Here is a 17,782-nt window from a genome sequence, read left to right on the forward strand (position 1 = left end):
GGGCTGGCAGGAATGTATGCCTTAAATTCTTAGTACCACCATTCAACAAGTAGTTACTGAGAGCTTAGCATGCACACTGAAAATTCATGGGAGCCAAGAAAGCTTGGATGGACATTTGTTTACTCTGGGTTCCTAATCAAGGGAAAGTCGCTTTGACCCCAGTGTTAGTTCCTGGGTGTTTTCAGGCCAATGAGTATGAGTGGCTGTCTGGAGCTTGTAGGCCACAGCCAGGGCTTTGGCACAAGAGGGTCATGTGCAGAGGGGCTTTTGAAAGCAGGCACTTTGGTCCATGGGGCAGCAGAGGAATCACAGATTAGAAACCATGAGCAGATGGATGCACACTCAGTATCTTACTTGGGTTGGGCCGGGAACAAGAAGCTCTTGACTCAGAGTGCAGCATTTTTCTCTTTTATGGTGGCCACTGTCACCTGTCATTTAGGTTAATACACAGCATGCCCACTGTACTATTCTGTTCCCGTAATACTAAGCTCATGGGACTTCCCCGTTCCCACTGCCTCTTTCCCTGCCCCTGAACCCCAGCCTCTACACCACTTCTGAACCTGTGGTCCACAGTTCTTTTCCCTCTCAGGACAATTTGAAGACTAAACATACTATCACATGCAACTATTCTTACTGTTATTATTCGTCTATTATTTTCCTCTCTTCTGCCAATTTTCTTTTTATGACTTGCCTGGAAAACTAAAAAAAAAAAAAAAAAAAAAAAAAAAAATGCAGATGGGCTTTTCTGAAGACTATCCAGTTTGAAATTAGGGTTGTATTTGAGGAGAATGAAACTTAACTGAAAAATATCCCACCAGGAGAAAGTTATAGTCAAGAGCAAGGGCATGTCTGCAGTGGCTTCTAAATACAATCATCTCTTCCACTTTGACCAAGAAATACAGCAATGGTTAGGTTTTTTTTTTGTTTTATTTCTTATTGACAAACTCCATGGAGCGGCTTGCTTACAATCGTGGGAGCAAGTCTCTTCCCAGGGGTGGGGATTGGGTTTGGATGCTGCCATGTCCCTTGGGAGTTGCCCCTGAGAAAGAAATCTTATGCTTGTGTGAGGTTCATTTTGGAATGTAGCTATCCTTTTCTGATCTCCACTGAATGTCTACTCATGTCCCCAGATGACGCTCTGTTAAGATGGCTTAGACCAATGTGGGAGAAAAGCTAGAAATCTGGGCTGGGCTCCGGCCCTTCAAAGAATTCGCACTCAATTTTCCTTTTGCTGCGCAGGGAGGGAAAACGTCTGTGGTGCCACTGTCTTTATCTCCCTTACTGTGCCTGTGACGAGTCTCCTGAATGCCCAGTATTCACCTGGAGCCCTTCTCACTGAATGGTAAGTTACATATTGATATTGGATGTGTAATGCCGACTCATCCACTGGTCTCTAGCTCATTCTGATCTCTGAGGCGAAAACACTCTTCCTGACAAGTCTGATGAAACGCTAAGTGGGTTTTAGTTAATTAAGGCACTCAATGTTGTTTCCCTTCTTGAGGGGTCTTTGGGAACTCCTGAGAAAACTTTAAGGATTGAAATTGAGGAAACAGAAGAGACAAGGGTGGTATGGAGGTTGGCTTAAAAGTTCAGAACTGGTCGGGCACGGTGGCTCATGCCTGTAATCCTAGCATTTGGGAGGTGGAGGGTGGGGGGATCATGAGATCAGGAGTTTGAGACCAGCCTGGCCAACATGGTGAAACCCTGTCTCTACTAAAAGTACAAAAATTAGCCAGGCAAGATGGCGGGCGCCTGTAATCCCAGCTACTTGGGAGGCTGAGGCAGGAGAATTGCTTAAACCCGGAGGCGGAGGTTGTAGTGAGCCGAGAATGTGCCATTGTACTCCAGCCCAGGTGACAGACCAAGACTCCGTCTCAGAAAAAAAAAAAAAAAGTTGAGAACTACTCGTATCCCTTGAGAGTCTTCTCCTAGTTTGCCCCAGAGGCCACTGGGGGAGGATTCAAACTTCAGGTATAATCTTTTCATTTCACCTTTCTGCAGGCATTTGAATGCCTAGCTGTGTCCTTGCGTGCAAGATACATAAGGTGATTGAGACCCTGGATAGTATTTGGTATTCCTGGGCAGAGACAGACAGAACTTGGATTCCGGCCTCCCTCCGTTAACCAGCTGTGTGACTGGGCACACACTTCCCCTCCCTGAACTGTGGTTAGCTCATCTGTGAAGTGAAGGGGTGGGGTTGGCTCCTCTCAGAAATGTTTTTCCATTTTAAGTCTCTGAATCTGTGGTTACTTCCTTTTTTTCATCAACAGCTTAGACTCTGTTTACTTGAAAGTTTTTGATGTTGGCATAACATTCGAACGTCATGGGGTTGGAATAAGTCAGTCTTCCCTGGTTGGGGGAGGGAAAAATCACAAATATATCCAAGCCATTGACTGATAGTCAGATTCAGGGCCATTGGATTAAATGGGTTAAATCAGCACCTTGGTGAGAATTAGAAAAAGGTATCTCCTCCATATGGACTCAGCTGCAAGTGTGGTTGGTCTAAGGCATAGCAGGTGGAATACTGGCTGCTTTCAGCCCCATAGACTCCCAGGAGTCCTTGTGCAGTATACAACCTGCATAAACATTAGCAGAGCAGTGACTTCTTTGGGCTCTGACCACTTTAGCTAAGAAGTACAAAAGAGATCAGAGTAGACGCACGTCACTGATGTGATGGAAGGAGACTTAATTACTGCCTTAAAATATGTCATACAATAAGTAAGCTGCAAGTCTGGGCCGAAGATGCTGCCCAGAGCCTACACCTACACAGTCCATCTAATTTTGGTAGTTTCAAGAGGCAAGATTAGAAATAATAATAAAACCCCTTAGATTTTTATAGAGTCTTACAATTTATGTAGCACATTAAATGAACTTTCTTTTTCAATTTGATTCTGATTCTAGCCATTGCTCTGGTAATAATTATCCCTATTTTAAATATAAGGTAAATGAAGCTGAGAGATTCAAGAACTTGTTCAAGGTCAGCTAATAAGTGGTTAAGCCATATATGTATGTGTAGCCCCAAGTTCAAGGTTTTTTTTTTCCATGCAGGTCACACAAGATCCCAAGCTGAGCATTGACAGTCAGACCTAAAGACCTACTCTGTAAGGGTCTGGAATTAGTCGGAGCAGATCATCCTCCTTGTTTTCATGAAGGCAGGACTCCCCCACACACGGGTAGGTAACTAAAGACTTGGAGTATGAGTTCTGGAGAGGTCTTCACAGATCTTACAATGGAACTAAGTATTAATTTTTCACATGAGGGAGTGATAATTAAATGCATCTTTACTATCTGTGTGTCATGAACCCAGAATTTTCTCCATCATTTTTGAAATTATCCTCCAAGGTATCCTGAGAAAGCCTTGAGTGTCTGGAGAAAGTCATCTGGAAGTTACCATATGATATGAAAATAATATCTATAGGCCACTACTGACAAATATAAGACTCTTCAGCACCAATGTGGTGCTACCACAGGCCTCTTTAGCTGCCTTCCACCTTCCCTAAGTTCCAGACCTTTATACCCAACTGCTTACTCCACCTGGACATTTCCTGGGCATACTCAACTTAAGTATGTCTAAAGTGTTCATCACTGCCTTTTCCACAATCTGCTTCCCAAGCCCACTTCTTCTATAGCTTACAAGATTTTTATTAATGGCTCCACAATATACCTTCCCCTGCCTATCCCACTCAACACCTTATAATCGCCCTCTGTTCAACTCATTCCCCCCTTACCACATTCACTTGGTTACCAGGTACTTTTTATTGTACTTCCTAAAATCCATTCCTTTCCCCATTTCCCACTGCCATTGTCTTAGCTGAGGTCTTCATTATCTCTGCTTCCCATCTCTCTAAGCCAGTCTCCATCTGGCCAATAATTCTTTCTCCAAACACGAATCTGACCAGATCCTTCCTCTGCTTAAAAAAACCCAAAAATGGCTTCCCATAGGAGGGAGTTCGCCCTTCTCTGTCTAGCAGTGTAATTCCTATTACACGCTGTTCCTCTACCTGCCATTGACTTTGCATACACTCTTTCCTTTGTTCAGACGCTTTCCCTGGGAACTCTCAGTCCTTTTCAAGACCCTGCTCACCCATCACTTCTGTGATGTGGACTTAACAGATAATTCTGGGGAAGGATCTCCTGCCCTTTCCCCTGGATTAGTCAGTGCCCTGTAGCCACTGCTATTATGATGTATATTATCCTGAACTGTAGTTTGTTTCTGTATCTGTCTCACCAGACTGAAGCTCCTCAAAAGCGGAAACGATCTCATTATCTTTGGACTCCAAGGCCCTGACAGACTGGCCAGCACGCAGTAGGTTTGTTAAATATTGACTGAATGTATGGAATGGGTGCACATCCCTCTTTGGTGAAATCAGTAATTTAGCTTGTTGAGTGTTTATTATTCTCTTGAGTTTATCTTTAGGGAAGAGGACAGAAGTCATACACTTCATTTCACAGGCTAAATATTGACAATGGATGGAGGCCAGATAAACATTTGTTTTACAATGCATCTCTTTCCTAAAATTGTATCTGGGGTGAGTACAGAGAGGCTGAATTTCAGACAAAAGGTAAGACTTGATCAGATTTTCTGGTACAGCTGCCTCTCCAGCCCAGCACTGGGTGAAGGGCAGGCACATCAGACTAAGTGGCTGATGCAGCTGAACTTGCTTAAAGGCTGGTAAGACCCTTGCAAGAAGTCTGTAGACAGAACTTGCAAACCATTTGCAAAAGAGTTAGGAACAAGTTATATCAATGCTATTTTTAAGTCCTGCTCTTTGTAACTCAAGCCTCTCCATTATCTAACAGAACTTCAGAACGAGGGTTCTTTAAATTAGCTTCAGGTCCTTATGAGCTGCAGCTGAGTGAATGAAATGCTACTGCTTTAGAAAGGAGGCACTTCCAAGATGCTCCAGTGCTCTTTTCCTTCCCTTCCTCGTGCAACACAATCCGTGGCGCAATCCCGCTAAGTAGCATGGCCTGCTGGCCACCGGTGTTCTCGGTTAAATTAGGGTGAGTGAGTGTCTGCGCTTCAGTTTCCCTTTCGGTTAGGCGGGACTGGTCTTCCCACTAGCTATCATCTGTAGTTTACTTAACTCTATGATCATATGATGAATCCCCGTAAAGCTCTTCAGAATGTTAGAAACAGGCCCTATTATGTCCCCCATTCTACCTTCACGGGTGGGATGCGGGTCTGGGAGTGGGACCGTTGAGAGAGTCAAAGAAGTTAATTAGCAATCTATGTCTCAGCAAGCTCCCTGGAAACTCTCAGAATAGCAAACAGGTTTCCTCTCCGCCCCGGGCTCCAGGCCATATTTTCGTTTTGGCCAGTTCCTTAGCCCCAGAGAAAATCTGGCTACACCTGGAATGATTTAGAAACACCTAAGCCCGCGGTGCTTTCTGGAGGGTCTCAGGCCTCGGCTTTCTCAGTAGCAAACATCCCCTTCAAAGCGCTCCCACCGGCAGCTGGAGTAAGGTAACTCCCGGCGTCCTCCGCGGCGCCCATGTGGACTCAGCCCAGGCGCAGAGGGGAAGACTCCTCAGAGTCCTCGCGAAGGAGGGAAACACGCCAGAGCTAGTTGTGAAGTCGCAAGAGGCTACTTGAATCTCTAGGGCGGGTCTCATCCTTCTAAAGAAAGAAGTGAGTGTTCGTCCCCTTCCAAAGAGAGGGCTCTTAAAAATGCATTTTTAAAATACAGAACAAAAAGTGCAGAAACTCACCTTTCGGTCCGCAGAAGGGCTTCCTGCAGGCGTGGTCGCCCCGGGATCTCCCGGGTGCTGCCCCGTCTGACAGCGCCCTGGGCCGTGCGGCGAGTTCTGGGTTTCTTTTTGGTTGCCCCTGTCCTCCCACCCTGAGCCAGGTCTGGCGTGGAGGGCCCCGGGGCCGGCCGAGGTCTCGGGAGCCGCCCGCCCCACCCCGCCGCCGCGCGTACCTGCCGCTGCCGCCGAGGACAGCGCCCTCCGTGTTCCCTGCCCTCCCGCGGGCCGACGCCGTGCATAGTTGAGGTTTCGCTCCAACTCCGTCCTGCCCCTGATGTCAGAGGCACAACTTCCTGAATCTGGCTCGCGGTCCTGCCCGCTCCTGGGGCTCGGCCCAGGCTTTCCATCCGGGACCAGCCCACCTCGGGTGCCTCCGGCCTTGGGCGCACACGCCCCAGACGCGCCCTCCCTTCCCCGTCTTCCCGCCAGTGGCTCCCGCCCCCGCCATTACGCGTCCTTGCCCCCTCAGTCCCGGAACACGCCTCCTTCAGGACACAGCCGCTGCGGAACCAGCCCCAGTGTATTTCACAGACGTGCCAGTGTTCCAGGGACGGGACACAGAACTCCGGGCAAACCCGGTTTCAGGGAAAACAGGTGCCTAATAGAGCGGCCTTCCTGGAAGGGGTGGAAGGTGTTGGAGAGGGAGACCAGGCGGCAGGTTGGGTGAAGGCTCAGATGTCTTATCCGGACAAATGAGCATGACAGGCCTCTCTAGTCAACGCCGGGTGCTTCAAGGGGTGCAGGTAACATCAGGACAGATAGGCATTCTGTTTGCTACCTTTCGCCTCTTTAGAATCTTTGCCTCTGCTCCCAGGAGGCTTTAAGGAGAACTGCGCCCCAGGAGCTCTCAGAAGCAAAGATGGAGGGGAAAGCTGTTCTTTTTTCCAAAAAGTTCTCAGGGGTTCTTCCCTCTCGTCCTCGGTTGGTCTCCATCTACTTGTTATTCAGATCTCTTGAGTCTAGTTCCAAGCACATGGGATGCTAGAAATGAAAAGGCCTGCGCCACGGTTGAATAGGGGACTCCAGACACAAAGCTTTGATGATTCAGGGCTTGTTCATTGCCTCTAGGGATACTGTGGTTGGGAAAAGGGGCAGAGGGATGCCAGAACCTGGCTGTGGAGCATCTCAGGTGCCTCCTCGTGTCATCCTGGGAGGTCCTTCCTGACAAGAGCCTGAGATGCTGTTCCATCGGCTGTATTTGCCAGGTGCACAGGTACCAGGTGCTGAGCCGGGACTTGCCCACCATTGACTGTGCCTGAGTATCGGTGTCCTTCGGCTCCTGCAATTTGGCATTAAAATGACAGCTGCAACCAGTTGTTACAACTCAGCTTCAAGAGATTCCTTTCTGTTCATTCAGGAGAATGAACACGTGGTTACGTGGCTCTGAGTTGAAAGGCCAAAGAGAAAACCCACTATCCAGCTTGAATGCCAAAAATACTTAGAAAAAGGAGAAAATAAAGGTTTTCTTTCAAAGGAAGACTAGATTCCCAAGTTGGGGGAAGCTCAAATTAGTAATGACACTTTAAGCCTGGAATTGTCTACCTATTTACAGTAGGTTCCTCTAAAACTCCTGGAGCTTAAGGCCAGAATATAGAGTCTAACAGGGCCATGAGGAAGACAGGCCTGGGATAGATGATAGTAAGGCCTTGAATACCGGCCTGAAGATGTGGGAATGGAAGTCTTCTGCCTGGAGGGTTACACACAGTATATTATTCAACGTTTCACCACACATTTATGAGATGTTGTATTATCCTCATTGTACAGGTGAGGAAATTGTGGTTCAGAGGAAGCTAAGCAAGTTCCTCAAGGTCACATAGCTAAGAAATGGTCGAGCCAGATTTGAATCCAAGTGTTTCCAACCCCTCAATGCATCCTTTTACCACCATATCACCTATAGAGGAGGAATTTGCCTTCTGTGAAGGAATTCCACACTTGAGCAGGGATCATGTGTGAGTCTTGAATGATGCCTATTGTGGGGATGCCATAGAAAATGCTTTTCTGGAAGTCTGGAGCAACATTACAGATTGGTTCTGGCCAGGGTGATGGGTATGTAGGGTTGCTTTTAAGAGAAAAGAGGAAGAAACTAAATGAGAAAGACAGGGCAATCAAGTGGAGCTCAGGGCTTCATGGACATGGTTGTCTGAGAGTAGAAAGGAAACCAGGGGCCATTCATAAGATGGTGTCTCTAGCTATCTCAATTAGTAAGGAAAAAAGTCTAGTGCTGAAAACCTGCAACTCCCATGGCAGAGAAATTGGGACTTATAGGTGGGCTGGATGGTGGATTTCCTCACACTAGACTGCCAAGGCTGCAAAGTCTGTTGCTGTATTGACACTACTAGAAGATGCAATTATGCAGAAGAAAAGAAGTGGGCATCTGGCCAGGATGTTTTCACTCTGGGTGGATGATGCATCCCTTATGAAAAAGCAGGTTGGAGCATTCACCTACCATTTTCCTCTCTTGGCAGTAAAATCCCAACTCCTATGAACTCATGAACAGCCCCAGGCAGCAACAGGGCCATTACATTTTGCTTAATCCTTATTAGTTTTCTTGTTTTCACTAAGGATAGTTGAAGGTGGTCAAGAAACTATTGACTTTCTCTGTGGGCACTAAATGGAGTGGAACAAAATATTAAGTTTTTTTTTTTTTTTTAAAGAAGCCAAAATAAGCAGATTTGTGAACTAAGACTGGAAATTGGAACCCCTTTTTGACCACCCCTCACTAGCTTTAGCACCTGTTGATCTCTGGTTTCACATCCGTATGTCGCAGAAAACAGGTGTTACTTCCCTCTCAGATACTGTGAAAATCAATGGAGTGCTAAGTATTGAACTTAGTCTGCTTTGAAGCTAAGACTGACTACACTTGGATTTTTTTCTTGGCAATGCCCTATTTCAGACAGGTTAACTTGCAGTATTGGCCAGTACTGATCAACCTGTGCTGCCTGAAGACAGTTTCCCATGAGTTTGCAAACTCTGAGTCTAGAAGCTGTGTCTTTTATAATGTGATTGCACCCAGGACAGTGCTGCACAAAATTGGACACATTCTTCAGGTGTGGGAAATTTTTAAATTGAGAACATTATCTTTCTCTTACCAATAACTGTGGTGTATTCTTGCCTGCAACACTGTGAGAAGGTCTAGAAGGTTAAAATGGGGTTAGGGAAAGTCCCCAAACAGCAACCTGGATGCTCCGAGGAACTGAGTGGAAGTCACAGGGCTGCTGACAAGGAGAAGGCTGTTAGGAGGAAATGATCAGACTATAAATAATGTGGATGTGATGAGCACAGACTTGTTCATCAGATCCTGAAATATAGCAATGCTTTGGAACCACAAGTGGGGCAAGTTCAGGACAAGTCAGTGGAAATACTACTTCATGCAGCAAGTAATAAATTTATGGAATGAATTATATCCCAGAGGTGGTACAAATTGGCAACATAAATGGATTCCAGGGGGGTGAGTGGCAGAGCCATAAAGACAGGTGTAGGAAGCAGAGATAAAGAGAGCTGCAGGAATACACTCCATGTGGCGGGGAGCTCAGGGTGGACCAATGGGGCCTTATGAAGTGTATACCTGGGGGTCTTTGTGGCCAAAAGAGTCCTGGCCTCCACAGGGCTTGGATTGGAGCTGATGGGCAGCACCAACACTACTTCCCTAATTCCTCAGCCTCTGTGGCCTTTTGCCTTATGAAGGCAGCCAAACTTTGTTCTGTTTTCCTGTGCTTTACAGCCCATTTAAAATGCATTGCTTCTTTATTTTGATTTTCAACTTCTAAACAGATTCGAGTGTCTGCCTTCACACTGGTTATCATATTTGGCTCTTGCAATTAGATTTCTGTTCAGGTCTTCCTCTAAATTATCTAATTCTGACACAAGCTACTCTAAATATGAAAGTTTTCATTTTCTTTTTTAAAAAAGAGGAGTTAACAGTATACTTTCATTGGGAGCTTTTTTTAATGCTGCATCCAAAATGTCTTCAATGCTGCATCCAGGATGCCAGGCAAAATGTTCCTTTCACAGCTGTGGCTCCAAATCTTGGCACTGGAGGAGGTTTAAAAAGCTCTTGGATGTCCCCTCTAATAATCTACCTGTCTTCCACCACACACATGCCCCTCTGCTCCATGCATTTTGTGCTTTCTTGAGCACTCCTGTAAGTTCTAGAGATAGTGCACCATGCCCCACTTCTTCCAGTATGAGGGTCAGGCTGGTGGTGGCTTGTTTGTTTATACGTCTGGGGCATGAAAAGGCTCAGTTTCCATATTCTGTTTCTGGCTCACAGCCCCGCACCCTGAGTTGTGTCTTTAAAGCTATTTTTATAGCACTGTCTCTGGCAGTCATAAACTGGCCAGGGCTACTCTTCAGGACCCTTTGTTGGGATTCAGCAGTGGCTTTGTTCAGATGTAAACAACAGGCCTCTGGATTCCAATTTGTGGCGGGGGTCTCAGGCGGGAGGAGAGCCCCACAGAGTTCTTAGTTTGCCTCTCTTTGTGGTTTCTCTTGTCATCTGCTCTTCCCTTGGGGATGGGTTTACATATTGATTTGCTGAGTGAGCCCATCCTGTGGGTTTCATGTAGCATTTACGTGGTCTTGGTAGAGCACTTCTTGTCACTTTGTCAGAGAGATTCCTGGGAAACACCAGCCTGCCCTGCCCAGTGCATTCATTCTGGCAGAAGTTTCTGTGAAGGCTGAAATTGTTCATTCCTTTTGCCCTGAGGGCCCACAAAGTAACTGTGGCTTTGAAATTTGCTTCCTTAACTAGTTCAGTGACTCAGAACATCAATGTTGCCACAAACAGCTCACTTATAACAGGTAAAAGGAAGGGCAGACAAAAACAATCACAAAACAATGGGATAGCCTGGATAGCCTTCATTTATCAAGTTGCAAAAGTACACTCACTCTCTGTGTTCTAATTACTATTGACTTTCTCTGTGCCAGGCACTGTGCTAAACTGCTTATGCATACTGCCTTTACATTTCTAACAACACTATGAGGTACTATTACAATACCAGTCGAATAGGTGTGGAAACTGAGATTTGGAAAATTTAAAAATCTGTCAAAGATCAGTAAGTGACAGACAGAGATTTCAATAAATAATAGTGAGAAATACATTTATTCAGCACAAATATGTTCCCAGCATCATGCAAAATACTAGGTTTGCAAAAATGAATGAGACTCTGGTCCAGTGAAACTAAAGTTTCAATCCAGAATTCTCTGAATTCAGAGCCTCATTGCTACTCACCTTAATCAACTGGGTGGGTGGGTGTGGGATGTCTGTGGGGCAGAATTAAATTACCAATTCTGGGATAACAGTGACAATAATAATACCTGGAGCTTTGTAAGTTTTCAGTTTGCAGTGATGTTTCATATAGATTATTTACTTTGATCCAACCTTTGTCAAGGGAGTAAGGTCAATGAGCATCTGGGACCCGAAGAGGCTGCTGCCCGTGGTAGTTGCATGACTGGACTAGAACCAAAGGGTCTGGCTTCTGGCCCGAAAGTCTTGCAGGATGCAAGAATGTACCTGGAGAGACACATTCCAGGAATATCTCTTGATAGCATACTGAAAGTAACTGGAATCAAAGCCCAGACTGATGAACTCATGCAGAATATGGATATCAGCCTTGGAGGGAATTCTTTTTGTTTTTTTTGTTGTTGTTTTTTTGATTTTCTTTTTGGGGAATTCTTGCACTTGGGAAAGCATGGCTATAAAAGTCTTTCAAATTTCTCCACTGAAGTATCCCTAAAAGGTAGGAAATTGTTGCTTTAGGAAGACATTATTTAATATCTTGTGGCTTCACATACACTTGACACACATTTTCATACACCTTTTGAAATGTGTGCACCACAGTTTGAAAGCATAGTAACAGATGACCTATGAAACTGCATTAGAAGTGTGCCCCCACCAACTGAACTCATAAATACAGCCATAGAATTTCATCCATCCATCCATCCACCCATCCATCCACAAATATTTATGAAGAACCTGCTGTAACCTCTGCGCTGTGCTAGGTAGGCACTATGATACGATATGATAGGATATAGAAGCTCCTGAGGAATTTACAATCTAATGTGGAACTGACCTTTGAAATGATTAGCAGGTAGTAGAAACTGCTTATAATGAAGTGCTAAATTTTGTAATTTGGATTTAAGGGCAGTGAGGGCTGCAGCACTCATGGAAACCTTCCTGATGGAGGCGTGTTGACCAGAATATGGGAAGTGCAGAAGATTTGAAGATAGGGAAAGACAGAACGGTTTCTATTTGGCCGCAGCATGAACACAGTTGTGGAGAATAAACACGATAGGACTTTTTTGGTAAGTATTGTTAATTATTTGATGATTCGCTCTCTCTTTCTCTCTCTCTCTCTCTCCCCCTCTCCCCTCCACCCACCTCTTTCTTGCCGACGTAGAAAACTAGGGAAAGACTCAAAACAGTGAAGGAGAAAAACAAAATATCCATAATTCTGGTAACCAAAATGTAACATTTTGATATGGGCTATTTTTGCCTTTTAGAAGTAGATTAGAATTTGTAGGTAGGTAATTGGGGCCATTGCAGATTTTGAATAATGGACTGACCAATCTCAAAGACAGTTAATCTGGTGACCTTTTGGAGGCTTTATTAGAATGGAGAGAGACTAGGAGACAGAATACAGAAACTCCGACCTGGTAAAAGGCTACCATATACTCTAGCTCCTGCTTTTAAAACTAACTAACTCACTAGTTGCCTTGATCAGCGATGAGTTCTCCATCACTGAAACAATTCACACACAGGCTCGATGACAACCTGGAGGGGTGCTGTGGAGGGGACTGCCATAACAGGAGAGAGGATTCATAGTTCCTATGACCTCTTTCAACCCCAATATTCCAGGGCTTATATTGTTAGCCCCGGAAATTTGACATTCAAATAAATTATGAGTTCTCTTCTCTTTCACATGATTTGCCAGCAATTGCTTTGCTTAGTACATGTTATTGGGTAAATAGTAAATGTTATTGGGCCCTAGAAATCAACTAACTTTGAGGGGCTTGTATTAAGCTCATATGTATTATACGTAATAACATAAACACTGCTATGTTATTATTTGGGAGCTGCCCTTACATGGGAAACATTTGAGGAGAAACTCTGACCTCTACCCAATCTCTATCTGCCTGGGTCCCAGCTCAGCCACCACCTCCTTGACTCCCCAAGATGGAGGTGGAAGCCAGTCCTTTGTATTCCCACAGGACTCTGTGCTAACCCAGCATGAAGCCTGCTCCGCAGTAGTAAAATTGCCTGTTTCTCTGTTCCCCACACTGCACTGGGAGCTCTTGTGAGCAGAGAGTGTCTGGCAGACAGTAAGTTTTCAGTCAACATTTGTTAGTGAATGAAAACCCTCGGCCACAAGGCCAGATCTGGGAGCTTTAGAAGCTTTCTCTGAGCAGAGATGAGCATGGTGCCTGACTTTGTGCACTTACCTCTTTGTGAGTGCCCAAAGCATTGGGTTCTTTCCTTCCTGTGTGTCTCTGGGGTCTGCTGTTCTGTGTCCTCATGAAAGGCTGAAAGTATAATTGGAATTATGCATGAAAAAAATCATGAGAGGGGAAAGTACATAATTAAAGGTGACAGGGGCTCAGAGTATGGCAGGAGCAAGGCTAAGAGGCACTTCTGAAGCTAGATCAGGTGCACACTTCTCCTAAAGCTGCTGTGCCGATTCTAGGAAAGAACCTCTCTGCTGCTCCTTTGCCTTGGAACTCCCTTCTAGCAACGTCCAATCCTATTCCAGACAAACAGAAAGAAGACTCTGCAGCTGCTATTATTCCCCACTTCCAGCATTACAGTGCTCTTTCTCAGGTTCCTGATGTTGCCAGCTGTTGGCAAGGGCTGGGCAGGGAAAAACTGCTGCAGTCTTAACAGGAATTCTGGACACAGAGTGTAAGTCTGAAAGATGCTGGATCTGAGTTCCTGTGAGAATCACACAGGCTCCAACTAGAGCCTAAGTGAAGAGGGGAAAAAAATCTGCAAGCTTATCTTCTACCCCTGCAACAGTTTTTAGTGGTTCTAAAAACCATGTGGGCAAAAGATTATTTATTTCTATATATGGCCACAAAATAGCCCAATCACGGGGCTGACTTCCTGGTTGACGCTCTCCAGTTTTTCCAGACCTGCAGACTCCAGAGACTTCCAGGCTGGACATTGGTTTCTGTGGTCTGCATGTAATTAGTTTGGCAGCGGAAAATGTGGCTTCCAGTGTGACTGCCCCTACTTTTCCTCATCCCCCAACCCCTCGCCCCTTGCCTCCCTTAGAATGCTGCAGCTAAAGAGCAGAGAATGAAGCTCTCCCAGCTGCAGCCCTGCTAAAAATAGAAAGTTTATTTATTTTTATGTTCATGAAGCCCTTTTCCTGCTGTTGCTGTTGTTATGAGTGTAACTCCCAGGCAGGAAGGGGATTGATTGCACTGGTCACCAGCCAAGTGAGTTCTATACTATGTTGAAGGATCTAATTGAACCATTAGGGGCCAGAGGATTTGGTGACCTGTTTTCTTTTTTGAGTGTCTCCTTTCCTAGCTGACACCTGCTGTCCAGAAGTCGGGTGTGCATTTCTTGGTTTTTAGAGGATCTGCTTGAATGTACTTCCCTTTCAGATGCAGCTTTCCCTTTACTTATGATGTATTCGCAGGGAGGCATGGCCAGAGAAAGGGCACTGAGCTAACAGGCAAGAAACCTCAGTTTTTCCTCCAGTTTTGTGACCTGGCTTTGTGACCTTGAGCAAGTTACAACTTCTCTGAACCTGAGTTTCCTCATCTATAAAATAGGGATAACAATGTATGCCTAGAACACAAGTGTGACAATGGATATAAAACAACTTTGAGAAGTTCAAGATATCAGTAAATGGATTATTGTCTACTTTTGCTAAACCCGAGTTTCTCAAGTGTGTCCAAAAGATAGATATTTCCTTTGCCCCAGAGGGCTCTTCCCTCTCCCAAAAGGAGGAGTAGAAGAGGGGAGAAGAAAATAGTACATGGGGGAGTGTATTTTGTTATTTTCTATGAGATATGCAAGAAACAAACTGTGAGGTGGCCAGGTGCAGTGGCTCATGCCTGTAATACCAGCACTTTGGGAGGCTGAGCTGGGAGGATCATTTGAGGTCAGGAATTCGAGACTAGCCCAGGCAACATGGTGAAACCCCATCTCTACTGAAAATGCAAAAATTGGCTGGATGTGGTGGTGCACACCTGTAATCCCAGCTATTCAGGAGGCCGAGGCAGGAGAATTGCTTGAGACCAGAAGGCAGAGGTTATAGTGAGCTGAGATCGGGCCACTGCACGCCAGCCTGAGTGACAGAATGAGGCTCGGTCTCAAAAACAAAACCAAACAAACAGCCCCCCCAAAGAAATACCTGAGAGGTGATTGAATCTTTAATAAATGATCCTGGATTAGAGCAAGGGAAATATTCAACATTCTGTTAGCTTTCTGTGGACTTTGGAGTAACAGTTATTTTGCTATGTGTCTTATTTCCCATCTCATTGTATACTGTCATTATTAATAGTTGATTGTCCCAGCTAGAAGGGACCTCCTCCACTTGCTCAGCCTTCTAGATCACTTGGTTCATACTATACATGTAGTGCCTATGACATGTTTTCCAGACATTGTCTTGGAGTGTCATTATTGACACTCTCCCCTCAAAGATCCTAACAGCTGAGGGCAGGGCTGTGTTGGCTATGTCTTTGAGTCACCTGGAGCCCACTATCACTACTGTGTTTACATAGAGAATTAGGCCATATCTAGGCTGGTCCTGGTGCCTGGTGCCCTGTATCCTACAGGGTTCTTGATTGTAAGTCACAAAATGACAGCTTTGGGTGATATAAATGGAAAAGAGATGTATTTGAATCAGGGCTTTTAACTTGCTTTTCTTGCTTAAAATGTAGGGTCTCTGTGACTCAAATGAATTCCTTTTTTGTCTCAATAGTCTTTCACTGTATTTAACATTTTTTTAAGTTACGAATGAACACAACAAACCGGGTACCTATGACTCTGTCATCTTTGGAAATCACATATATTTTCAAGTCATATTTCACTTGTAAACATTCCCAATAATATTTATGCTCATTACTACTTTTCAGTAACAGATGTTTTTAAAATCTGCCATTAGATTTTTTAAATGCATTAATACGAAAAAGCACACACAGTGCTATAACATATTTTTTTATTTTAAACTGTATTTTAATATAATTGATATCCTTTTGCATATTTCATTTTGTGCATTTAAAAACATTCCTCCTAAGCTTTCTAGGTTTCACCAGACTACCAAGGGCTCATGGGCATAAGAAGTTAAGAACTCCTTGACCTAAAGCATGTTAGCTCGCTCATAGCAGGATTGGCTACATAATTTTCAGGATCCAAGCAAAATGGAAAGGTGAGGCTTCTTGTTAAAAGAACTGTAAAAATTGCAAGACAACAATAGCAGAGCATTAAACCAAGCACAGGGCCCTGCTGAACCTGGGGCCCTGTGTGATGGCACAGGTTGCATAGCTATGAAGCTGGCCCTGGCTCACAAAATTTCTAGAAAGGTCCAAGGGCCAGGCTCAGGAGCTACAAAGCCAGGAACGATATGCAAATTGTGCTGGAGAACTGGTCTGGTGAAAACCCAGTGCTATTCCTGCTGGATGCAGATACTGTAGCTTGTCCTCATGCCACACTGACAGTAGATGCTGGAAACCACCCTTGAATCTGCTGCCACTGGTGCATTAGCAAGCTGGATGGAGTCGTCCCATTGCCAGAGTAACTCCTGCTTTGATGTGTCACTAGTTTCCAACGTAAAGTCTTGGTTAGGTGCATTTGATTGGTGGAACCTAGCTCATGGCCAGCCCTGCAGCTGCAAGGGAAGGTGGTGAAACAAATATCTGTGATTGCTAGCCTCCATAGAGGGAGATCAGATCTGCCTCACAGGGAGAAGGACTCCCCAAACATAGGAAGGGGGTTCAGATACCAAGTGGCCAAAAAGCATGACAAACGTTCTTGACAGAACCCACGGACCCAATGGGTATCTTGGCTATTTTCGAAGACTGCCTGTGGGCTAGCATAGACTATGTGGTCACCATTAGGTAGACGAGACTGTCTGGGAGAGCATACTTTACATGCTGAAATATTTTTAATTTTTGGGACATTTGGATTGTTTCTGGTAACAAGGCAGAATATTTGGAATAGAGATTATTCAAGAAAAGTCATACCCTATGGAGGTAGGACAAAGAAACTTGGCACTTGCAGTAAATATTCTCTATCCATAAGACCAGACAAAGCCAAGAAGAGCAGATGGGCTCTACACGGTCACAAAGTGACGAGGCCTAATTAATTTAAGAGTTTCCTTGAAGTAAAGGTCAGTGAGTCCATGTGGATGCACTTAACATTGTGCCAAGCCAAGGGGAGCAAGTGTTGTTCTGGAAATGAGCCACTGTGGAGAAAGCAACACTCACTGAGCAGGGGCTGGGCCCTAGCCTCAGCTCATGGCTCATTGTTTTCCTTCTCACTTTCAACTAGAAAGTAAATCAACAAGTATGTGGTAGGTTTTCCTGTCTCCCTATCTCAGTAGAGTGATGGGTGGGCCATTCTTTAAAAAGTGGTGCAAGGATAGAGCTGCTGCCAGTAAACTTGGCCGGAGCCAGCAGAGTGCAAGCTGCTCCCTAGAAGTGGAATTGAGAGGCCACTACTCGCTGTCCAGGGGCTAAGCCATTCAGCATTCAGCAGCTCCTCGGGAGGTCAGGAACACAGGGTACCCTGCCTGATGAGACAGAGGTGCAGCTGCTGCTGCCCAGAGGGCCTACCTATGAGAGCTGTCAATGAAAAGAGTCAAACTCTGTAAAATATTTGAAGAGATTTATCCCAAGTCAAATATGATTTACCAGTGGCCTGTGACACAACCCTCAGGAGATCCTGAGAACATGTACCCAAAGTGGTTGGACGACAACTTGGTTTTATACATTTTATGGAGACATAAGACGTTAATCAATACATGTAAGACGTACATTTGGTTTGATCTGGAAAGATAGGACAATCGTAAATGAGAGTGGG

General features: G+C 45.0%; 1 protein-coding gene and 1 long non-coding RNA gene across 38 annotated transcripts in view; one reads left to right on the top strand and one right to left on the bottom strand.

Annotated features, from left to right (window-relative positions):
- Nucleotides 1–6,124, bottom strand: part of LOC105711648 (uncharacterized protein KIAA0040) — a 36,174-nt gene extending 30,050 nt beyond the window's left edge. For all 4 annotated transcript variants that reach the window (XM_064370761.1, XM_064370759.1, XM_064370762.1 and 1 more), the window contains exon 1: nucleotides 5,925–6,124. The gene's annotated coding sequence lies outside the window, so the exon portion shown is untranslated. The remainder of the gene's footprint in view (nucleotides 1–5,924) is intronic.
- LOC105711646 (uncharacterized) overlaps nucleotides 3,026–17,782 on the top strand; it is a 313,477-nt gene continuing 298,720 nt past the window's right edge. For 17 of the 34 annotated variants that reach the window (XR_010340443.1, XR_010340441.1, XR_010340446.1 and 14 more), the window contains exons 1-2: nucleotides 5,390–5,632; nucleotides 11,893–12,054. This is a non-coding gene — a long non-coding RNA (uncharacterized LOC105711646). Of the gene's footprint in view, nucleotides 3,174–4,070; nucleotides 4,311–5,389; nucleotides 5,633–6,309; nucleotides 6,346–11,892; nucleotides 12,055–17,782 lie in introns of those variants that run through there. The other 17 variants (XR_010340428.1, XR_010340449.1, XR_010340456.1 and 14 more) reach the window with 7 other exon arrangements.

The sequence above is a fragment of the Aotus nancymaae genome, unplaced genomic scaffold (genome assembly GCF_030222135.1).
Source record: "Aotus nancymaae isolate 86718 unplaced genomic scaffold, 86718_ANA_hifiasm-v0.15.2.pri h1tg000108l, whole genome shotgun sequence".
Taxonomy (NCBI): Eukaryota; Metazoa; Chordata; class Mammalia; order Primates; family Aotidae; genus Aotus; species Aotus nancymaae.